Source organism: Dipodomys spectabilis, unplaced genomic scaffold, assembly GCF_019054845.1.
Source record: "Dipodomys spectabilis isolate Male_0828 unplaced genomic scaffold, ASM1905484v1 ptg000783l, whole genome shotgun sequence".
In the NCBI taxonomy this organism is placed as follows: domain Eukaryota; kingdom Metazoa; phylum Chordata; class Mammalia; order Rodentia; family Heteromyidae; genus Dipodomys; species Dipodomys spectabilis.
In genome coordinates this window covers 17812526-17837783 of record NW_024871460.1, presented here as the reverse complement: position 1 = coordinate 17837783, position 25258 = coordinate 17812526, and positions in this window count along the sequence as shown.

Sequence of the window (25258 nt, the reverse complement as noted above, 5' to 3'; positions counted from 1 at the left end):
TACATCACTGAAATACAGAAAACAGTCCAAAAATTTATATGGAACAACAAAAGACCTAGAATAGCCAAAACAATTCTAGGGGATAAAGACAATATGGGAGGGCTATCCATGCCGAACTTCAAACTCTACTACAGAGCTATAATAACAAAGACAGCATGGTACTGGCACAAAAACAGACCAGAAGACCAATGGAACAGAATAGAAGATCCAGATATAAATCCACAGGCCTACAGCCAGCTGATATTCGACAAAGGAGCCAAGGACATACAATGGAAGAAACACAGCCTCTTCAACCGCTGGTGCTGGGAAAACTGGGCAGCCACATGCAGAAAACTAAAAGTGGACCCCAGCCTATCACCATGCACCAACATCAACTCAAAATGGATTAAAGACCTTAACATTAAACCTGAATCTCTGAAACTACTGCAGGACAGAGTAGGAGAGACACTTGAACTAATAGGCACAGGAAGGAACTTCCTGAACAGAGTCCCAGGGTCACAACAAGTTGGAGAGAGACTCGATAAATGGGACTACCTTAAAATAAAAAGCTTCTGCACAGCTAAATCTATCACAACTAAGCTAGAAAGACAACCAACTAATTGGGAAAAAATATTTACCAGCAATATATCAGACAAGGGGTTAACATCCTGTATATACAGGGAACTCAAGAAACTAATCCCTCCCAAACCTAACAAACCAATTACTAAATGGGCAAGGGAACTAAAGAGGGACTTCTCAAATGAAGAAATAAAAATGGCAAAGAAACACATGAGGAAATGTTCATCATCCCTGGTGGTGAAGGAAATGCAAATAAAGACAACCCTGAGATACCACCTTACCCCAGTCAGAATGTCCCACATCCACAAATCAGCCAACGACAAATGCTGGAGGGGATGTGGAGAAAGAGGAACCCTATTACACTGCTGGTGGGAATGTACACTTATACAACCACTTTGGAAAGCAGTCTGGAGGGTCCTTAGAAAGCTAAAGATTGACCTCCCTTACGACCCAGTCATACCACTTCTAGGCATCTACCCTGAACAACAGGAACCAATATACAAGGACACGTGCACCTCCATGTTTATTGCAGCACTGTTCGCAATAGCTAGGATATGGAAACAACCTAGATGCCCCACCACAGATGAATGGATCCAAAAATTGTGGTATCTATACACAATGGAATATTATGCAGCCATTAGAAATGACAAAATAATGGCATTTGCAGGGAAATGGATGGAGCTAGAAGGAATCATGTTGAGCGAGGTAAGCCAAGAACGAAGAGACAAACGGTACATGGTCTCCCTGATAAGTGGATGCTAAATCCAAAATGTTAGGTGATACGACAAAACTAATAGGACTTAAGAAACAAAGAACTCCTGCTCATCTGGTTGAACCACTACTAAATATCCCCATGCTGCTGATCACAAATATGGTATATAACATGTGAACACTGTTATATATTACAGACTGTGGTAGACAATTTGCTACAGGGAAGTTAGAATGAACTTGTGACTTTGAAATTATGTAATCACTTAATCACAATCAAAAAAAAAAAAAAAAAAGAACCTCGGGGAAGGGAGGGAGGGACGGGATGGTAGGGGGAAAACAATGGAGGGGAAAAAAAAGGATTCCAAAAATTGCCATGAAGCTTTCCAAATATCCCTTAGGTTTGTTTCTCCCATATCTGCCCACAATTTGAGCCTCCTCCTTTCTTCATCTGTTTATGTAGTCACACTTTGTGTGACTTCATTCAATTGGTGCCATATACAGGCTTTCAACTCCACAGCATGGTTGCTCTAGACACACGGGAAGCCTCAGGGGTTTGTCAGTGAGTTAACCAGGCTCTGCCTCTAATCTTTCTAGTCAGAATGCCAAACAGGTAAGCGTTTTAAAATGTATTTTACATTTATTAATAAACTGATACATATGCATCAGCTTTCTTTGTTATAAGAGTGTATGTTTATACCTAAATGTATACACAATTGTATATAAAAACATTGAAAAAAAGAAAAAACAAAACAAAGCAGTGTACTGATGGCTGCTGTCCTACTTGGTAGGCGGGAGCATGCCAGGCGGGTGAGTGGATCCTCATGTGTACATGAATAAATATCTCTATTTTACATATATTCATATTTATGTTCCATAAATATACTTTTGAGTGTGAATATAAGTAAAGATCAGATGGGATTATTTGCAGGGAGGAAACCATGAAGTTTTCTGCTTGGCATTGATGATCTTAGAGACTTGTCCAAACCACAAAGGATGCTGACACAAAGTCCCCTGCAAGAATGAATTCTTAATGTGAAAATCTGGTCTTTCTACTCCTCTGCCCCAAAGCTCCCTTAGTCTAACAGAAGTTGCAAACTAGAGGCCTATGGCTGCCTTTCAAGATGTTTTGTTTTGCTTTACAATTTTTCTGTAAGCTTCAGAATAATTGCCATCTTTAAAAATCTGAAGTCATCTGATAAAAAGTAGTTCTAGCTCCGCTTGATAACTCCCAAGATTTGACCCTAGACCTGCACCCCTCCTTGGCTGAAGCTGAAGGGCAGTTACCTTCTCTAGCTAGGAAGAGGCTGGATTGCCAGACCCAGTGGGTCCTTTATGCTCCCTTGATTCTCCTGGATCCTAGGGGCTTTTGAGCTTCAGGACTACTGTGCCAAGTTGAAACATTCTATCTTAGCTTCTAGAATCTGTCATCTTTTTCTGCCATGTTTTCTCCCCCAGTATTCCTGGCTCCAGCTCTACACAGATTATGCTCAGGGGATAACATACCTTCTCTTTGTCCTGGGAAGTCTGGAGTGCCTTTCTGATGAACATCTGCTGTAGCCTGTAAGTCCTAGGTTGGTCACCTCTACGAGGTTTCATTCCTGCAAGATTGGATTCTTTGCAGTTTTTGGTTTGTTTGCCAGTCCTGGGGCTTGAACTCTGGGTCTAGGCACTGTCCCTTGAACCTCTTTGTGCTCAAGGTTAGTGCTCCACCACTTGAGCCACATAGCCATTTCTTGCTTTTTCTGAGTAGTTTATTGAAGATAAGAGTCTTGAGGACTTTTCTACCCAGCTGGTTTCAAACCTTGATCCTCAGATTTCAGCTTCCTGAGTATGTAGGATTACAGGCCCGAGCACCAGCACCCAGCTCAATTTTTTAAAATTATTTCTCTCTCTCTCTCTCTCTCTCACACACACACACACAGAAACACACACACCAAACTGAAGTGCCAATACAATCACATCTTGATCTAATTCACTGCTACCTAGAATTGATGTGGAATGGTGGCTATATGGCCCAGTATGTGTCTACTACTGAAATGACAGTCCTTTAAGCTTATGTTCCTTACTGGCCAAGTGATCCTCTGTGGGATGATGTTTCCACTACTTCAGTGTTGTCCTAGGTTGGAAGTATTCCTCTCCTTAACTTAGAATCTAAGGCTCATCATCCCTTCCAAAGCCTACCTTTCACACCAAGGTAACTGGAGACTTTCCAAGATTTCCCCCCACTTCAGTTCCTGGTAAGGTGTGTGTGCGCGCGCGCGCGTGTGCGTGTGTGTGTGCGTGTGTGTGCGTGTGTGTGCGTGTGTGTGTGCGTGTGTGTGTGTGTTGTTTTACTGGAGCTTGAACTCAAGGTCAGGGCACTCTCTCCTTTAACTTTTTCAATCAAGGCTGATACACTTGAGTCACAGCTCCACTTCCTTTTAAAACTTTTCTGGTTAATTGGAGATAAGGGTCTCATGGACTTTTCTGCCTGGGCTGGCTTTGAACCATAATCCTCAGCTTCGTGAGGTAGCTGGGATTACAGGTGTGAGCCACCAGCACTTCTTTGTGACATTTAATCCTTTATCACAAGGGAACCTTATTTGGGACCATCCCATTTATCAAGGTTATAGTAATATTGAACCTGATCCCTGGTTTTCCTGATTAGAATGGGGAGGAGTCTCTGGTAGGAAGTGTTAGAATCACTTTGTAGAATTCATTGGAGTAAACTCTGAGCTGATCAGAAACCTTGTATGATGCAGTATCAAGGAAAGCCACTCTCCACAAGGTAACAGAGCACAGGGCTAAAGAGCATCAGCTCAGGAGCCTTGGGTTCACTCCTACTTTTGTCACCACCTACCTGAATGATTTAGGGAAGATTTTAATCATCTCTGCCATAGCATCTTATCTGTACAACTTGTGAAATGTCAAGAGCATTGTGCACATGAGATGCAACTGTATTTTTTTGTTGGCCATGGGTCTTGAACTCAGGGCTTATGCACTGTCCCTGAGCTCTTTTGTTCAAGACTAGCCCTTCTGGTTTTCTGGTGGTTAATTGGAGATAAAGAGTTTCACAGACTTTCCTGCCTGGGCTGGCTTTGAACCACAACCCTCAGATCTCAGCCTCCTGAGTAGCTAGGGTATCAGGCATGAGCCAGCCACCAGTACCTGGCCTGCAATTGTATTTTTGAAGTCATAGGACAGCACCTAGCATATAACATCCACTCAAAATATAGAGCCATTATGGTCTCTTTCTTCTTGTTATTCATCTGCTATTCATCCTGTAGAGTATAAGACATGTTAATTCATTCCAAAATCTCAATTTTTGTTTAGTTTTTACTCTGAGATTATTACAATGAATGTTGAATTTTGATATTGCATGTCCTTTCTTGCACATAATGTCTTCTATTTGCTTTTTTGCTAATGGCTCCATTCTGAGTATTGTTTTCCCATATTTCTTAGTTCTTTTCCACAATCATTTCTATTCCTAACCCCCAGCACTGCTCTCTTCCTTCCTTATGAAACACTTCTTATTATGCCACATACTGGAACTTTCCTACTACAAGAAGCAATTAGCTGTATGTTTATTTGCTTTGGAGTCATCTTTCCTTTATGGAAGTAGGGCTATTTAGTCAGCTAGGACGGCACTCTTCCTGGCTGAACCAGGGCATGCTGAAAACTGCCCTTGTAATTGCAAGTCCCCATAATAATGCTTTTCTTGGCCAGGACACAAACCACAGTCACAAAGGTCTTTCTGAGTTATGAAGGTCAAGCAATTAAGAGTTTTCTCAGGCTTTTTAGAAGAGAGAATTCTGGAAACAGGGCTGCTCCTTTGGAGCATCTGTTGGTAGTTGTTAAGGTGGAAACTGACCTTATACTTGGTGGCACCTGGGTGTTAGTCCTGGCTTTGCTCAGTCTCTTCAGCTCTGAGCCTCGGTCTTCTCATCTGTCAGAGATTTGCAGCCAGTACCTTGATTTTGTATGAAAATGTAAATGGAACAATATGGTAGAGATGGGATACATCTCAGCTTTATTTTTATTTTTTGGGTCCGGTTGTGGGGCCTGAACTCTGGGCCTGAGCGCTGTCCCTCAGCTCTTCAGCTCAAGGCTAGCGCTCTACCACTTGAGCCACAGCGCCACTTCTGGCTTTTTTTCTTTTTGCTTACGTGGTGCTGAGGAATCAAACCCAGGGCCTCAGGCATGCAAGGCAAGCGCTCTACCACTGAGCCAACTTCCCAGCCCACATCTCAGCTTTAATAGGAACCCAGTGACAGATGTAAAACAGGGGATAAGTCTCTTTGGTTTGCTTTGTACAGTACCACATGTAGGTTATTTTAAAGAAAGACAGACAAAGCCAAGCACCAGTGGCTCACACCTGTATTCCTAGCTATTCAGGAGACTGAGATCTGAGGGTCACAGTTTGAAGCCAACCCCATCAGGAAAGTCTGTGAGACTCTTATCTCCAATAAACAAGTGTGTGTGTGTGTGTGTGTGTGTGTGTGTGTGTGTGTGCGTGCGCGCGCGTTTTTGTCAGTTGTGGGCCCTGAACTCTGGGCCTGGGCGCTGTCCTTCAGTTCTTCATCTCAAGTCTAGCGCTCTACCATTAGGGCCACAGTGCCACTTCCAGCTTTTTCTGCTTATGTGGTGCTGAGGAATTGAACCTATGAGGCACCTTCCCAGCCCAGTATTTTTTTTTAAAGCTGAAAATAGTGTTCAAGTAATAGAGTACTAGCTTTGAGCAAAATGAAGCTCAAGGAGAGTGCCCAGGCCCTGAGTTCAAGCCCCAGGACTGGCAGACAAAAAAACTGGGTCATTTATTCCATATTCCAGTTCCTTGAACTTTCAAGGAAAAGATATATCAAGCAATAATTTCCATTTGGTAGGAGAAGTAGATGCAAATGATCCATGTAGCCTCAATGGGGCCTGCCCTCACTCTACCTTCCTTGCCATCATTCCTGGATTCTTGGTTCTCACTCAGCCATATCTAGACGGGCCATGGGGAAATGCTCCTGCCCCCGTTTGCTCATGTGATATAGAATTTTCTAGCATCTCCTGTCAGCCCTACCCTTTTTTCCCCATAGTGTACTTGTTACAAAGGTTCATATTTTCCCTGCCTGCAAAATGGGGCTAGTTAATTCCGCCACACAAGTCTCAACAGAGGAATACAGAAGGGTGACTAACAGTGCCCCAGGAAGGGGAGACTTCACAGGGAAACTAATTTTAGAGCTGAACACTGGAGGCAAAGGAGGTGTAGCTAGAAGGTACGAATTGCAGAGGCACCCCACTCCCTGTCCCCCCAGAAAGGGAACAGCATGTGCCTTTGACAAAGGCATGAAAGAGCTTGCTGTGTTCAGGAAGCAGCACAACATGATCCTGGCTGCAGTGAAGGCTGCATGGGTGGGAGGGGCCTGGCAGTGGGAAATTTGGGGCGAGGAAAGCTCACTGAATCCAGTGCTTTGCTCCTGGCTCACTGGCTGCCTTCTATCGCACCAGCACCCCCTCAGCTGCAAAGAGGGGATGTGGTTTTTGTCTGATTCTTTCAGTCAGCTTTTGAAAGGCGTTGAAATAACTTTCAGGATGAGCTTCCTAACTAGTCTTCTGAGAGACGGATGACTCCAGCTCCCTCTTCCATTTCCCTCTGGGCATCTGTATGGCACGTCCCTTGTTTTTCTCTCCCAGGGCAGAGGGCTTCTAATGTAGATAGGCTGATGACTTCAGATGACAGCTAAGGGCTATCAAGGTCAGTAGTTAGAGAGTTTTGAATGTCCAGGGCTGTGTAGTGGTAAATAGAGCTTACTGCTCAACTTCCCCAGGCCTCAGTTTCCACACTGGTTAAAGGGCTTTTGTGAGAATTAAATTATGTTTATGTTGTATGTGGGCTTCTGTGTTCTCAAATTGGGACTTTTTTTTGGGGGGGGGGGGGGTCTGGTCGTGGGGCCTGAACTCTGGGCCTGAGCACTGTCCCTCGGCTCTTCAGCTCAAGGCTAGCGCTCTACCACTTGAGCCACAGTGCCACTTCCGGCTTTTTGCTTATGTGGTGCTGAGGAATCGAACTCAGGGCCCCAGGCATGCAAGGCAAGCGCTCTACCACTGAGCCACCTTCCCAGCCCTCATTCTTAATTTCTTATTGCTACACCCATCAACAGGTCCTGGTAATCCTACCTTCCTCCTTCCTACTGCTACCTCTGTAGTCTTTCACTGGGCTGGTTTCCTACTGCTTCTAACTCTTCCACTTATATGGGCAGAACAGTGTGAGAGTGTGTGTGTGTGTGTGTGTGTGTGTGTGTGTACACATGTGCATACCTGTAGTGGGGCTTGAACTTATGCTCTTATGCCTTATACTTGGCTTTTTTTTACTCAAATTTGGTGCTCTGCTTCTTTAGCCACACCTCTACTTCTGGCTTTTTTTTTTTTGTCAGTCGTGGGGCTTGAACTCTGGACCTAGGTGCTGTCCCTCAGCTCTTCAGCTCATGGCTAGCACTCTACCACTTGAGCCACAGCACCACTTCTAGTTTTCTGGTTGTTTATCGGAGATAAAGAGTTTCACGGACTTTCCTGCCTGGGCTGGTTTTCAACCATGATCCTCAGATTTCAGCCTCCTTAGTAGATTCAGGCATAAGTCACCAACACCCAGCTACTTCTGGCTTTTGGCTGGTTAAAATTGGAGATAAGTCTCTCCAATTGGTCTGCCCAGGCTACCTTCAAACCTCAATCCTCAGATCTTAGCCTCCTGAGTTGCTAGGGTTACATGGGTGACAATAAGAATTTAATATGATAATTACAGTCATTCTTGAATGCTGATCAGATCACATCATGCAGAAGACCCTTCAGTGATATTCTACTTACTTGTAAACTCCAAAGTTGTTACCATGGCTTACCAGACTATTCAGGAGCTGACCTCCGCCTCCACTTCCTCGTCACCATTATTACCTACTATCCATCTGCATTTTTTTTTTGTGCAATTCTAAACTTTCTTTTGCCTCTGATGCTGTTCCCTAGCTTTTCATGTATACAAGTCCTTCATTTATTTATTTATTTATTTATTTAGTGCCAGTCCTGGAGCGTGAATTCAGGATCTAGCCACTGTCCTTGAGCTTCTTTTGCAGAAGAGTAACACTCTACCACTTGAGCCACAGCTCTACCCAGGTGTTTATTCAATATAAAAGTCTCACAAACTTCCTACCTGTGCTAGCTCTGAACTGTGATCCTCAGCTCTCAGCTTCCTGAGTAGCTAGGACTATAAGTGTGAGCCACTCTTGCCTGGCTGAGTCTTTCTTTCTTTCTTTCTTTTCTTCCTTCCTTCCTTCCTTCCCTCCTTTCTTTCTTTCTTTCTTTTTTTGTCAGTCCTGGGGCTTTAACTCTGGGCTTGGGTGCTGTCTCTGCACTCTTCAGCTCAAGGCGAGCACTCTACAGCTTGAGCCACAGCACCACTTCCAGTTTTCTAGTGGTTTATTGGAGATAAGAGTCTCACAGACTTTCCTGCCCGGGCTGGCTTTGAACCGCGATCCTCAGATCTCAGCCTCCTGAGAAGCTAGGATTACAGGTGTGAGCCACCGGTGCTCGGCTCTAGCTGAGTCTTTCTTGACTGAAGTGTCCCTTCCTTGGGTGGTTTTGTGTGGCCTCCTTGTCTGAAGTAACTTCCTCCTTTGTTTTCTATCACAGTGGTCCTTCCTTCATAGACCACCATGTCTGATCATTACTTTCTGACTCACTAGGAATGGATCCTGAGGTAAGTCTTTATTCAGAAATGCTCCCAAATAGCAAAGGAGGAGGAGCAGCACAGGAGTGGGGAGGAAGAATATAGAAGGTGGGCCTTTAGGAAAAGTCTTGCTTCAACTTCAGTCCACCGGGAAGTTCTACAGTAAAAATTCTGCCTCTGACTTTATCCCAACTTGAAACAAATGAACCATTGTGTATTCTTGCTCCTGCACCAGCTAGTCATTAGCTAGGGTCACTGGGGCAAGGGTGGGATCAATTCCCAAGTTCTTCCAGCATGTGGATAATCCCACATGCACTCATCCCCCAGACACAGGAGCCATTGGAGGGGCACTACCACAGTGCAGAGATATCAGGCAACAAAACTAGGGTAGTATTGGCTATGCTTCCTTATGGACTATTTCAATAAGCTCTGCTATGGCAGATACCTTATCTCCTTATTCATCGTTATGTCCTTAATCCATCTGTATATTATCTGTCACTTAGGTAACAATCAATAACTTTCTGACTGATAGAATGAATTTCCAAGTTTAATATGTACATATAGGAAATACTCAAGTAATATTACTAGAGAGAACATAAATATACTTTTTCGCCATTTGCAGAGATTTCTAATTATAGCATAAGGATCCTCAAGCATATGACCTCAGAAATATTAACTATTGAGAAGAAGTCGGCTCTGGAAGGAGAGAGTCAGGCTCTAGAGCAAATATCAGAGCTATTTAATAAGAAAATGTCAAGTATCCTTGGACACCAGTCATAAAGGATCCAGTGAGAGATAGGTAAATCAATCCTGAAGTTAAGAGAGAGGAGGAAGAAATTCAGGAACTGGAAAATTGCACTACTCAACAAGTAAGAGCAATAAGTTCTAGGTTGCACAGGATCAATAGAAGAAAGCAGTTTCAGACCTTAGTGGAAGGAGCTGGGATACAGGCTCCTGGTAGGGCAGAGAAGCACCAGGCACACATGATGAGAAGACAGAGTGTGAGGGTTTTTGTGTTAGTCCAGTCACCTCGTGGCCATCTACAAGCCACAAAAACAGCCTTTCAAGTAATTTGGGTAATGGTTAGAAGTCATATGACAGAGTTATGATCTGCCGCAAAGTTAGTGGGAAACTAATTACCTATTGCTTAGCTCCATGACCTCCAAACTTAGTGGTTTTTTAAAAGTCAACTAAGAACCAGTGCAACTAGAGGGTTTATTTAGGTCTTTTGTCAATAAGAGTAAAGTAGAAAGGTTTTCCCTCAGTAACAATGGCTCACAGAACTCAGGAAGAAGTTTTATTTACATTTATTAATTATAAGGTTGCAACCAACTCAGGGACAGTCACATAGAAGAGATGCACAAGCAAACTAAAGGATGAGAAGTACACACAGCTTGGTGACCTCTCTGGTCACTTCACCCTCTCTGTTCTTTAATGTGCTCACCAACAAATCTTCTTGTACAAGAGGGTTTTTTGATGCTTGGGTGAACCTAGTGTCTTACATGCTAAACCCACACTCTTCTACTGGGCTACATCCCTCATCCAAGAATTGGTTTTCTGTTTTGTTTTGTTAATGTCCTTTTTTGTGTGCTGGTACTAAGACTGGGTTATGTGCCAGAGCTCTTTTGCTCAAGGCTAGTGCTCTACCACTTGAACCACTGTGGTTAATTTGAAATAAAGAGTTTTTTTAGACTTTTCCTGCCCAGGCTGGCTTTGAACCTTGATCCTCAGATCTCAGCCTACTGAATAGCTAGGATTATAGGCATGACCCTATATACATATATATGTGTATATATATGTATATATATGTTGTTGTTGTTGTTTTATTTTATTTGTTTGGAGATATGGTTTCATTATGTTTCCCAGGCTGGATTCCAACTAGCTATGTAGCCCAGGCTGGCCTCAAACTAGAGATCCTTTCATCTCAGTCTCTAGAACTCTGGAATCAAGGCGTGTGCCACCATGCCAGCATGCTCTACCCAAGAATTTTTATAAAGCTTAACCTCTAGTACCTTTGAGGTCAAGGGGGGAACTAAGAGTTCCAACTCATCCCTTAGCTTTTCTGGTAACCAATCTCATCCTGAGGTTACCTAGAGGCTGCACCACAAGTCATCTTTTCAGCATACATTTAGGTGTGATCAAAAGAGGTTTGTTTGTAATAACAACAGACAACCAGAAAATTCTAAGGGTTTGGGGAGCTTATCCTTTGGGATAAACTACATATATATTTTTTCTCCCAGAAGGTAGGGTGTTGCTATGTAGCTCAGGGTGGCATTGAACTCACAATCCTCCTGCCTCAACCTCTCAAAGCACTGGGATTCTAGGTATGTACCACCATCAAGCTTCTAAATAAATGTTTTTATCACAGGCATCTCAAAGGACAAGAAAGAGTGACATTTGTGGACATTTAAGCTACTGGGAGTTTTATCTGTTGGAATACTTGGTTGTGGAGAAGATACGGCTCAAGTGATAGAGACTTCCCTGAGTGAAAAAGGCCTAGCAAAAATTCAAGGTCCTGAGTTCCAGCTCTAGTATTGGCACACATATGCACATACACACAAACACACACACAGAATACGTGTGAGGCAGAGTGGTAAAATCATCTCATAAACCTCATCAGTCCTGCCTGGGTAAGAGAATCTGTCCCCAGTTGCCTACAGCATGTAGAAGAGGAAACTGCTCTGTGATTACCATGGAAAAGGAAGAAAAAGGACATAGAAAGAGGGGTGGGCTGCGCTGGGCTAATGAGTCTTCCTAGAGGCCTTAGCTAACCCAGAGGAAGGCTCTGAGGCAGGCAAGGTCAGAATTGCCTTGAGTTTTGTGTTGACAGAGCTAGCAAATAAAACTACAGGTGTCCAACTGAATTTGAATTTCTGGTAAACAATGAGTAATTTTCAACATGTGGCTCTTACAAGATACTTACATCCTTTTCATTGTTTATCTGAAATCCAAATGAACTAGATGTCATGTATGTTATTTTCCAATAGGGTGAGAGGGGCCAGGCTTTTACACGGTACGTTGTTGGCAGCCTCCTTGTGGACAGGAGGGGAGTGCAGGGGAGGGGAGTAGAGTAATGGGCTCCACCTTAGGCAATGATACTCGTCCGCAAAGGCAATCACACTCAGACTGTCAGCTGAGGGCTGCCTGCCAGTAGCCCACTCAACAACCTATAGACTATATCCTTCAGACAGGAAGGAGGATAGGGAGTGTCTATCATAGTGTTTACTGTAGAAATGCTCTCAGTGATTTATATGCTGGAATGTACTAGGGGGATATTGTATTACACAGAATCAATGAGATGGCTGGAGCATCAGCATCAGAAAATAGACTAATAACTACACAGCAAGAAAAATGTGCTCAAGTCCTGGCATTAACGATTTGGTGGAGTTGCTGCTATGGGTCCCCATCACTCATCTGTTGACTCACAACCTTGTTGCTACCATATTGAATAACATGTCTGTACTGCACAGCAGTCCTTCAAGGTGCAAAATCCTGCTGTGGGCTAGCTACTTTAACTGACTTGGGTACTTTGCACCATCTTTCTCTGTGGTGACAGGAGGTATGATATCCTGACTCATGTAGGCTCTCCCAAACGGGATCCTCGGAAAAGATGGAGAGGCTGCATCAGTGTGTGGAGCAATCTGAATCAACTATAAACATTAATCTTTACTAGCCCAAGGAACATGATCATGAGACATGGGTGAGAAACTTGGGTGTGATCACAGAAAAATCTCAAATATGATAGACAAATAGTAGTGGCTAACCCTAGAAGGTACTGATTCTGAGGCCTGGGCCAGAGAGGCCCTGTTTCAGAAGACCCAAAATATGCCATGTTGAAGAAATACACAATTCTGAAAGGCAGAGTGGCACAGGGAACAAGACATAGAAGCCAGGGAGACCCAAATTCAAATCCTACCTCAGCTCTCATCAACTGAGTAGCTGACTTAAACAAGTTATGATTAATGATAATAGCTCACATTTAGGAACATTTATACTGTTTTGAGTACCAGGCTGAATGATTTGCATTTATTATCATATTTAATTCTCAGAACCACCTTCTAAGTCAGGCACTATCAACTCCAAGTTTTTAGATTTCCTTTTCTTTTTCTTTTTTTCTTTTTTTGCTAGTCCTGGAGCTTGGGCACTGTCCCTGAGCTTCCTTTGTTCAAGGCTAGTACTCTGCCACTTGACCATAGTGCCATTTCTGGCTTTTTTGAATAGTTTGTTGGAGATAATAGTCTCATGGACTTTCCTGCTTGGGCTGGCTAGGATTATAGGCATGAGTCACCCGGTGCCTGGCTTTAGATCCTTTTTTTTTTTTTTTTTTGGTGCAGAGTGGTTAAGAACTTATCCAAGCTAAGTGTGTTGGTTCAGGCCTGTAAGGCTGAGGTAGGAAGATCTTGAGTTCAAGACCAGCATTGGCTCTATAGCAAGACCTTGTCTCAACAACATCAAAGCTATTCATGATCATACTGATAGTGTTGAACTGGGACAGAAGTCAGGCAGCCTGGGTTTTGCAATGCATACTCTTTTCCATTTATTTATTTATGAGACAAGGATCTGATTACATTGGTCAGACTGGCCTTGAGCTTTTTATCCTTGAACTCTCTCAGACTTCTGGGTAGCTGAGATTATGGGAATGTGCCACCAGGCCCAGACTGCATGCCCAGAATGAATGCCACACTACCTGTTCTTGGGCCAGGCACAGTAATTTGTGCCTTTAATACCAGCTACTTGGAGCAAGAGATAGGAAGATCAAGGTTCAAGGCCAGTCTGGGCAAAACAAAAAACAAAAAAAAAATGTGAGACCCTACCTCAAAGAATAAGGTCACACCTTATTAGAATCCAATCCACATTAGAGGCATGCAAAGAGGATTGGGGTCTAGGCAGCTCAAAGACTATCTGAAAACTAAAACAAAAAATGGCTAAAGTGACAAAGCATCTACCTAGCAAGCATGAGACCCTGAATTCAAACTAAGAATTTCACTAAGAACAAACAAAAACTTATTCTTATATGTGGAATAAGGCCTGCATTTGCCTCATAGATTACTGGTTCTTTTACTTCTTTGGTGGAAGTGGGTATCAAACCCAGGAACTCATAGTTGCTAAGTGCTCAGCCATGTGAACCATACCTCCAGCCTAGATTACTGGTTCTTTGCAGCTCTTCTCATCCTCACCACTTGAAACACATCCAGTTAGCATTAGAAGCATCTGTTCTAGATTCCTGCATCTTAAACATCACAAATCCATGACTGCTCATACTGTTTTTCTACCTAGAAGGTTCTCCACATTTCCCCGCTTTCCACTTGTGCCTGCTTCCCCCAACTGGCACCTAAAGATCAGTTCAGAAAACTGTGGCTCCTTTCTCATCTTTCTGCTCCTCTAGCCCCAAAGCCTACCTCGAGACAGCAAATTGACCTGCTTGGCCATAATCTCAGCTCAGGAATGGGGCCATGTCTTGGCCTCCATAGCTTCAGTCTTACATAGGACAGGTAAAGCCTGGCACTTAGTTGGGACTCATTAGGGGGTTCTGAGTTAATTTAATCAAGTTCACACATACTACTATTTTTTATGCCACCCTAAAGTACTTGAACCATACCTCAGCCTTTGGGTTCAGTCTTATTCATTCAGTGACTTAGATGACTGTGTCCTAAACTCTGTTTTTGCTTTTCCATTTTGTTTTTAATGCCAATCTTTAGGGCTTGAACTCAGGGCCTGGACTTTGTCCCTGAGCTTTCAAATTAAAAAAAAAAATTGTTATTATAAAGGTGATGTACAAAGGGTTACAGTTACATAAGTCAGGTAAAGGGTACATTTATTTTATTTTATTTTTTATTTCATTTCTTTGTAAGTCTTGAGGGCCTGGATACTGTCCCTCAGCTTCTTTTGCTCAAGGCTAGCAATATACCACTTGAGCCACAGTGCTACTTCTGGCTTTTTCTGTTTATGTGGTACTGAGGAATTGAACTCAGGGCTTTATGCATGCTAGACAGGCATTCTACCATTAAGCCACCCAAGGACACATTTTTTTTCGGATAATGTCAGCCTTTCCCTCACTCTGTCCCTGAGCTTTTTTTGCTCAAGGGTACTACTCTACAGAGCTACAGCTCTGCTTCTGATTTTTTTGTCTTTTTGGTAATTAATTGGAGGTAAGAGTCTCAAGGACTCTTCTGATACAGTTGGCTTTGAACTTTGATCCTCAGATCTCAGCCTCTTAAAAAACTAGGGATTACAGCCATAAGCCACAGTGCCTGGCTTCTAAATACTGTTTTAAGGAATTGAACAACAACTTAAAGAAGTCTATAACCTCACAGAGCTTACATCTTTAATGTAGAGGGAGACAAATACTAAACAAAATACACAAGTAAATTTCACAGCAGTGATTAGTATATTTGGTGGTATTATGTGATAAGATAGAGAAAGTAAAGGAGAGAGCATAATGGAAGACCCTAGCAGTAGGTAGTAGCTGTTTAAGTGCTACAGTCAGATAAAGCTATTTTTGAAAAGACAGCATTCGACCAAACACCCCACAAAGTGAAACAGCTACTTGGAGAGCTCCAAGGTAATTTTTCTGAGCAGAAGGAATAGAAGGTACAAAGGTCCTGAGCTTCTTAGGGAATGCTTTGGCATTCCCTAAGAACCCACTGTGGCCATCTAGAAGAGAGTAAAGTAAGCCCTCCAATTTCCTTTGAACTATTACCCATGCCTTTTTTAATTTTTATTTTTGCTAGTCCTGGGGCCTGAACTCAGGGCCTGAGCACTGTCCCTGAGCTTCTTTTGCTCAAGGCTAGCACTCTACCACTTGAGCCACAGCGCCACTTCAGGCTTTTTCTGTTTATGTGGTACTGAGTAATGGAACCCAGGGCTTCGTGCATGCTAGGCAAGCACTCTACCACTGAGCCACCTTCCCAGCTATCACCTATGCCCTTTCAAAAGCCTAAGGGGATATCATCTTTTTCCAGTTCTTTTGGAACTTCTGAAAGCAACCAACAAAGTGTTCTGCAGAGGACAAGTACTAGATTAAGTCTGAGCTGTGTTGACTCAGATCTTCCAAGCTAAGAAGAAAGTGGTAGCTAAGTGGGAGACTTGCCTAGTGAGGAAAGGTTCTCTTTATTCTCCTGTAGCCATCACAGGACAAGAGGTCTAGCTGCTTCACAGCAAGCATTCTGTTCTAAAATCCTAGTTAATAGCTGCTTCATGCCTCAGCCTAAATTAAAGCAGAAATCTTGCTTGGATTCATTTGGAACCTAGCCAAAGGATCCAGAAACTATACAGTGAGGATCCAGTGTGCCCCCTCCCCCCCCTCGCCCCCTGGGCCACCTGTGTAAGTGTGGTCTTTGAACTAAGTTGGGTTTTTTGGGAGGGGTGTAGGGGGTTGTGGGGGTTGAACTCAGGATCTGGGCGCTGACCCTGAGCTTTTGCACTCAAAGCTAGCACTCTACCACTTTGAGCTACAGCTCTACTTCCAGTTTTCCGGTGGTTAATTGGAGATAAAAGTCTCATAGAATTAACTGCCTGGACGGGCTTTGAACCATGATCTTCAGTTCTCAACCTTTTAAGTAGTTAGAAGTACAGGTGTCAGCCACTGGTGCCCAGCTTAAGTTGTTGCTTTTGTTGCTGTTCCAGCACAAGAGCTTGAACTCAGGGCCTGAGTGCTGGTACTCTCATACTTGAACCACAGCTCTACTTCTGGATTTATTTTATTTTATTTTGTGTTTCACTGGTGATAAGAATCTCTCAGACCTTCCTGCCTGATCTAGCTTCAAACTGGGATTCTCAGATCTCAGCCTTCTGAGTAGGAAGGATTAAGGCATGAGCCACCAACACCCAGCTGAGCTAAGAATTGTTTTTTTTTTCTTGTTGGTGGTTTTTTTTGGGGGGTGGGGTTTGCTAGTCTTAGGGCTTGAACTCAAGGCCTGGGGACTGTCCCTGAGCTCTTCAGCTCAAGGCCAGCACTCTACCACTTGAACCACAGTTCCACTTTGGGTTTTCTGGTGGTTAATTAGAGATAAGAGTCTCTTGGACTTTCCTGCTTGGGCTGGCTTTGAACCCTGATCCTAAGATCTCACCCTCCTGAGTAGCTATGATTACAGGCGTGAGCCACCAGTGCCCGGCTAAGAATTGTTTTTACACACGGTGAAATACAGAATGAGTGCCACTGTTATTAGTTGACAGCCATACTACCTCATTTACAGGTTGCTTTTGGACACTCTCCCACTAGAGTGGCAGCGCCGAATAGCTGTGGTATAAATGGTATCCCCTGTGTTCCCTAAGATGTTTATTATTTGGTTATTTACAGAACAATTCTTGAACTAGGGGTGAAGTTCACTGACAAAGCGCTTGCCTGGCACACTCAAGGCCCTAGGTTCTGTCCTGTTGGTGCCTGACTTAGACTATTCATTTCAGAGTTGGCTGCACATTGAAGTCATTTGGAAAACTTTGGAAAATACTGATGCCTTGACTGAGTAATTGATCTAAGTACCAGGACATTAAAAGACTTTTTTTGAGTAATTAACATGTAACTATGCTTACTAATAGCTGACCCAGATTATGCTTTCTCAAGTGTTAAGGTGCTACAAACTCTCAAATCCCCCTAATGGGGAAATTTGTTTGAAATGCAGATGGTGATTAGTAGTGCTGGAGAGTGATCTGAAGCTTCTGCTTTTGTGTGTGTGTGGGGGGGGGGGGGTACTGAAGTTTGAACTCAGATCTTGTTAGGCAGGTGCTCTGTTACTTGAGACACACCTCTAGTCCAAGTTCTTGTGTTTTTTGAATAAGCTCTCTGATGGTACCAAGGCTGCTGCTGGACCAGGGATCACATTTTTTGTGAGTGACAAGGATTTATCCTGCTACCTACCCTGCCTTATCTCATTCCACATGTTTTCAATCTCTCTCTGTCCCCCAACCCTCCTATAGTACCGGCACTTGAACTCAGTGCCTTCCATTACTAGACAAGTACTCCAACACTGGACCAACATCCCTAGTCCCTTTTTTTCCCCCAGTTTGTTTTTTTAGGTAGGGTCTTGTGCTTTTTCTCTGGGCCAGCCTTGGACCTACCTCCAAATAGCTGGGAGCACAACCACCTTATTTTCTCCTAAAGGTAGATCAGAAGACGTCACAAAACAAATGCCACTCCTTAATAAGCAACTTTGGTGGACTGAAAATCACCCTGGGTGCTGAAAGGGATTTTGATTCTTTCCCAAAAGACAAATGGTTTTGAACACCAGCCCTAACATCAATCCATTAAGAGTTCCCATGTTCTAGAAACAAGGGAAGAATAATTACAGCTGTCCCTCTTTTACTCTTCCATTCTTTGGAGAAAGTTCTTGGGAAGTGAGTATAAAGAAATCCTCTGTTGGTTAACAGACTGCAAGTTGTGTGCAGATTAACAATTAGTCTGAGTCCAGTGCCTGGGAGAAATGCTTTACTCAGTGGCTCTGGTTGCACTTGAGGAGCTAACTGGGAGGGATAGAATGTCCTCTTGGGCATGGAATGCTCTGGAATCTAAGTCAGACTGATTCTGTGAAGTCCTTTTGGGTAAAATTGAAAAAAGGAGGAGACACAATCACATCTTATGGAGACATTTGACATTTTATTCCTAATTTCTTCCACACTTTGCATTGAGTCTGTTGGAGGCAATTATGCTCTTCAAACATCTTTTTGCTATCCAGCCGGTGGATTTTCAAAAGATCTTATCTTGTGGTTAGTTTGGTGGATTACAGATTACAATGTCTTTTTTTTAATCTTTCAACTTTTAATATGTATGTGTGTATGTGTGCACACATGTGCACATGCCAGTACTGGGACTTGAGCCACAGTGCCTTCCGGTTTTCTGGCAGTTTATGGAGAAAGGAGTCTTACAGACTTCTTGCCTGGGCTGGCTTTGAACTGCGATCCTCAGATCTTGGCCTCCTGAGTAGCTAGAATTACAGGTGTGAGGCAGGGGCACCCAGCAATCTTGTAGACTTTTTAAGTTTTTTGGGGGGGAGTCCAGTCGTGGGGCCTGAACTCTGGGCCTGGGTGCTGTCCCTCAGCTCTTCAGCTCAAGGCTAGCACTCTACCACTTGAGCCACAGCGCTACTTCCGGCTTTTTTCTTTTTGCTTATGTGGTGCTGAGGAATCAAACTCAGGGCCTCAGGCATGCAAGGCAAGTGCTCTACCACTGAGCCACCTTCCCAGCCCTCTTGTGGACTTTTATACATACCACATGTCACACAACTCACCCGTTTAATGTGTGCAAGCCTGTGGCATTTAGTAGATTCATAGGGTTGTGAATAGTCACTACGATCTAATTTTAGATCATTGTCCTCATCCTAAAAAGAAGCCCTATGCCCTCTGTGTTTGCTCCCCTTGCCCCTGCTTCCTCTGCCCCTGGCAGCCATGAAGCTGCTTTCTGCCTATGGAATTCAAACAAAAGGTTTCTGTGGCCTCTGGCCTGGGTACTGGTTTCAAATTGTGAGATATGCAGCTGGCTCCTTTACTTCATCTCTCTGGGTCTCATTTTCCTCATCTGCCAGATGAGTTGGTTCTCAACCTCGGCTGTACAAAGATATTTCAAAAAAATAATTGAAACTGAGGCCTCACCCTCAAGAGATTTTTTAATTCACTTGATTTGGGGTAGGGCTTAGACAAAATTTTAAAAAAATAAATAGAAACATGAAAACTCTTCATTATCCAAATGTTTCTTACTGCCTTGTTCTCCTAATTTGATACCTTCTCAGTAAAACCTGCTCTGGCTCCTGAGTTTCTAAATTAGTATCTTATGATTTACAAGACACGCCCCCTCATGGCTCCTGTGTATAACACAATAAAGTTTGGAAAGCTCTGCTCTCAAGTGCTAACAGCCCACAGTTTTATGATCTCAGTTCCTTCCTGAGCCACCAGGTGATTTTTAGTAATCAGTTCCCATAGACCCAAGTTTACCCCATGCTGGAAAATTGGCTCCCTAAACAGGTATAGGAATATGCCACCGGCAAAGTATTACTAGAAGTTTGTTTAGTGATTGTTAATTACACAGCAATTTGGAAGAACATCAAGTTATTTTAGAGTTGTTCTATCAGAGGTGGGGGGGAAAGTGGGGGGAAAGGTCTCAACCTGCAGGAAGTTTTGAAGCATTATGTAGTTTACAAAACTCAAGTGTCAGGCAGAGGAGCAGAGGTTCTCAGTTTTGACTGCCACCAGAATATTACTTGGGGAGGTTTTTAAATATTTTTTTTATCAGTATTTCATTTTATTTTTGCAGATCAAACCTGGCCTTGCAGTTACTAGCAAGTTGTTTTACTTTCAGCTCTAGCTAGGGAGTTTTTCTTCATTTTTTTCTTTCTTTTTGGTGGTACTGGGGTTTGAACTTAGAGATTTCCACTGCTAGGCAGGTGTTCTACCACCCACAGCTCTTTCATGCTTTATTTTTCAGATATAGCTGTTGCATTTTCCCCCAGTTGATCTTGGGTCACAATCCTACTACATATTCCCCTTCTTACCATGCTCTGGTCATTCACTGAGATGGTGACTTGATAACCTTTGTTGGGGGGATGGGGGCAGGGTTGACCCCAAACCTCAATCTTCCCAATCTATGTCTTCTGAATTGGGATTATAGGCATGTGCCACCCCTTTCTGTCCAACCCCGACTCCTACCTGCTCTGTTTGGGAGTTTTAAGATTATTGATAACCAGGCCTCCCCCCCAAACCAAATAAATCAGAATCTTTGTTTTTTTTTTTTTTGGTCGGTCATGGACTTAAACACAGCTTGGATGCTGTCCCTGTGCTCTTCAGCTCAAGGCAAACACTCTACCACATGAGTGCCACTTCCGGTATTCTAGTGGTTTATTGGAGATAAAGTCTCACAGACTTTCCTGCCTGGGCTGGCTTTGAACCGTGATCCTCAGATCTCAGCCTCCTGAGTACCTAGGATTAGAGGCGTGAAACTGGCACCCGGCTTCTGCATTTTTTTTTTAAAGCTCCCCAGTTGATTCTAATAGTCAAATTTGAGAATCAATGGTACATTTTACTACTGTTAACCTGTCTTTGATATACTAAAAAAAATAGTGCTGGGGATTAAACCCAGGGCCTCACACATGCCTACCGGCAAGAGCACTAAAATTGTACAGGTGCTGGGAGAGACAGACCCCAGCTTTGGTTCTAATTCCCAGAACAGGAAGAAAAGGAAAACAGGAAAAGAATGAGAGGAAGAGTGGGCATTATCCCATGCCCACAGTCTTGTAGAAGTCACAGGACCTCCCAGCAGGGGGTATATTGGCTACCTCAAAGCCATCCTAGAAATAGGTGGTACAGCCATGATAGTGGCAGTCATGTGACTGTCCTGTGGGCTGTGATAAATCAGGGAATTCAAAGGATCCGGGAATTCAGACCAGTCAGCAAAGTCAAACCCAGACAGGGGCCGTCAGCCAGGTGGCCACTGGCCATGTAGAACCTCAGGAGGCCGGAGACAGTGTGGCATCTCCAGGATGGGTGCTGCCTGCTGCTCCACACTTCCTACTATGGAAACCTGGCTTAATGCATGAGCAGCAGGACTTTGCAGCTGCAGAAACAATGCCCCGGTGGCTAAATGGAGGAAGCACTTATATAATCAAATGCTGAGCAGGCAGAGAGCAGATCTGAGAGCTAGCAGGGCCAATGTGGTACTCAGGAAGAGGCAATGAGAATCAGACAAGCAGAAGCAGAGAAACTCAGGGAGCCATACCTGTAGCCAACGTAGATCAGAAAGGACATATGCATGTATTGACATTTGGTGAAGTTACACAGGATACTGGATGGTTTATACCTTAGGTTGTTTTCTCCAAGTGCCTGGAGGAATATGCACAGGAGAACTGAAATAACTCAGTTGTGGCTCCAAGATACCAAATCTGCCAGCTTAGATCTTGCTCAAGACTATTTTGAAAGTTTATTGTGTTACCCCACTTCTAGTTATTTCTCTACACTGCTACTGGAATTATTCTTCAACATGAGGGTTTTGATCACTATCAATTACATAAAAGATAAAATTGCACAAATTCAATGTCACTTGCAAACTCTTCCCAAACTGTTTGGTAAAACAAATTTTTCAAGTTTGTGTTTCCCACCACAGGTTGCTTCTCTTTGTTGCTGTGTTACAGTGTTTCTCTTTCTGTATCTCTCCCGGCCCTCTGCCTCTGCAGACATACTCAGCCTTTGACCTGGGCCTTTGGCCCTTCAGTGGTTCTTAGCAAGGTCAAGGCTGTGTTCAATCAGCATCAAAAACAAAAACATATACCTAAAAATTGTATTTATAGGATATTGTGGTATTGATTCAATATATGCAATATTATATAATGTTTAAATGTTTGTTAATGCATTCATTTCTTTATTGTAGTACTGGGGTGCTCTACCTTTTGAGCCACACCTCCCAGCCCTTTTTGCTCTCATTATTTTTCTAATACACTTTTGCTGTTTTTCTCAGGCCAGCTTTGATCTCCTATTTATGTTTCCTGCACAGCTGGGATGACAGCTGAGGAGGATCCCAAAAACTTTTTGCTCAGTCTTGTCTCAAACCTCAGTTCTCCCAATCGCTGTCTCCTAAGTAGTCAGGATTGCAGGCATGAGCCACCATGCCTATTTTAAATGTTTAAAATGAACACATCTATCTCCTCAAACACTTAATGCTTCTTTATAATGAAACCATTTAAAATTCTTTTTTTAGCATTTAAAAATATAGTTACATTATTATTTATGGTCACCCTATTGTGCAATAGCATACCAGAACTTCCCACTTCACAGTCCTATTTAACTGTAACTTAGTACCTATTAATCTCCTCTGTCCTTCTCTCCCTAGTCTTCCCAACCTCTGGTAATCACCATTCTACTCTCAGCTTTTTTTTCCTTCGAGATCCTTCCACCCTCCCTCCCTCCCTCCTTTTGTCCCTCCCTTCCTCCCTCCCTCTCTCCCTTCCTTCCTTCCTTCATTCCTCCCTCCCCCTCTCTCTTTCTCCCTTTTGTTCTTTCTTTTTCCAAGACAGGCTCTACATAGCCCATGCTGGTCTGAAACTATTCATCCTTCTGCCCAAGCCTTCTGAATGCTGGGATTGTGGCCATGCACTGCCTTACTATGCTATTCTTAACTTCTATGAGATAACTTTTTTAGATTACATGTATGAGAGAGGTCATGTGTTAGCTGACTTTCTGGGCCTGGCTTATTATAGACAATATAACAATATGGGGGGGGGAAGGTAGATAAGTCATATTTATAATGCAGCCTATGGTTTTGCAAATGACATCTTCTTTATAGTTGAATATGCCACTGTGCATATGTATCACATTTTAAAAATCCATTCTTCAACTGAAAGACACTTAGATTGTTGACATTTCTTGGCTATCCAAGAACTGGGCTACAAACGACATAGAAGTGCAGATGTCTCTGCAGCATAATGATTTCTTCTATTAAATAAATAATCAGCAGCTACATACAGTGGCTCAGACCTGTAATTTCAGTTATTCAGGAATTGGAAATTAGGAAGATCTTGCTAGACATGGAGTCATTGATACTGCTATCTTAATAAGTCAGGAATGGTGGCACTCATCTACAAACTCAGATATAGTGTAGGGCTGCTCCCTGAGAAAATATATGAGGCTCTATGTGAAAAAGAATAAAATCTAAAGGAGTATAAATGTGGCTTAAGTGGTAGAATACCTATCTAGCAAGTGTGAAGCCCTGATTGCAAACCTCAGTACTGCCCAAAAATAAAATGATAAATAATCTGGTTAATCTTGGCAAGCCAACTTGATTGAGTGCTAGGATTGATGAACAGTAAATTCAGAAACTGCAGCCTCTGTTTAATTTTCTAGAGCAGGGACCAAAGTCATTTGGCTCAGAGTGATCTTTATGCAGTTTTCAAAATTGTGCCCTTGATTTGAAAGTATGATTATTGAGAACACTTTCCTAAAAGTGCAGGAAGGAAAAAGAAGTGATCAATTGTAGACCAGTGGCAAATGGCCAAAAGCTGTGCTTGAGCAGTCAGAGGACAGGGGTTGGCCAAAGGCCTCAGAAGTCTCATGAGAAGCTGCAAATGAGACACAGTGGTCTCCTGCTTACTCAGCTGATGTTTGGTAGGCCAACCAGAGTATGTAATTGTGGGAGTATCTAGCTTCCAGAAGTAACTGTGGAAAAAATTTATGGCCATTTGGAAGAGGTCTGATGACCATCAGCCTCAGAGGAAACACTTTCTGGTGCGGAACAGGAAGTATCACAGAGTTCAAGAACTTCTGAGTAATACAGGAAATTCTTCCAGGTAATTAAAGTACCTAGAACTATTTTCACCCTGGAAATTCTTAACCTCCAACAAAGAGCATGTACTTCTGAAACCCCTTTTAACACTGCAGTTCATTCTGACAGTGACTACCAGGCTTACAGGCCATGGTAGTCTGATTGCCTGCTTTCAGTCTGATTCCTGCAAAATACATAAGAAGAGATTTCTTTTTTTTTTTGGGGGGGGGGGTCCGGTCATGGGGCCTGAACTCTGGGCCTGGGCGCTGTCCCTCAGCTCTTTAACTCAAGGCTAGCGCTCTACCACTTGAGCCACAGCACCACTTCTGGCTTTTTTCTTTTTGTTTATGTGGTGCTGAGGAATCGAACCCAGGGCCTCTGGCATGCAAGGCATGCGCTCTACTACTGAGCCACCTTCCCAGCCCAAGAAGAGATTTCTTAAATTCCAGCTTTATGTGGATTCTCACTATAACCAATGTTTATGAAAGTTATTGACACAGAATTTAGAAAAACAGCTTTGATATGTGCACAAATGTAGATAAATGGGACTGAAAACCACACAGCATGAACTCTTGGGAGAGGCTGAAAATGTCTGCTGAACAACAGAAGACAAGGAGCTGAATGGAACCACACAGACTTCTGGATAAGCATGTCCAAGGGGTCTTACTGATCTACCACAGTGGAGGAATGGGTTTATTTAAAGATGATTTGTTACATTGTTTCCTGTTAGTGCCGTAGCCAATGCCTACAACATAACAACCACTAAGTAATAAAATTCCTTTATTTATTTATTTTTCTTCTTTGAGACAGGGTCTTGCTATATAGCTCAGGCTGGCTCTGCACTCATAATCTTCTTGTCTCAGCCTCCTGAGTGCTGGATTATAGGTGGCACTTCCCCACCTGGCTCTGAGTAAATATTGTTGGAATAACTATAAGTAGCTTAAATAAACTAGTAGCTTTTACATAGCTTTATTAATTTTTTTTTTGTTGTTGTTGGTCATGAGGCTTGAACTCTGGGCCTAAGCGTTGTCCCTCAGCTCTTCGGCTCAAAGCTAGCCCTCTACCACTTGAGCTAC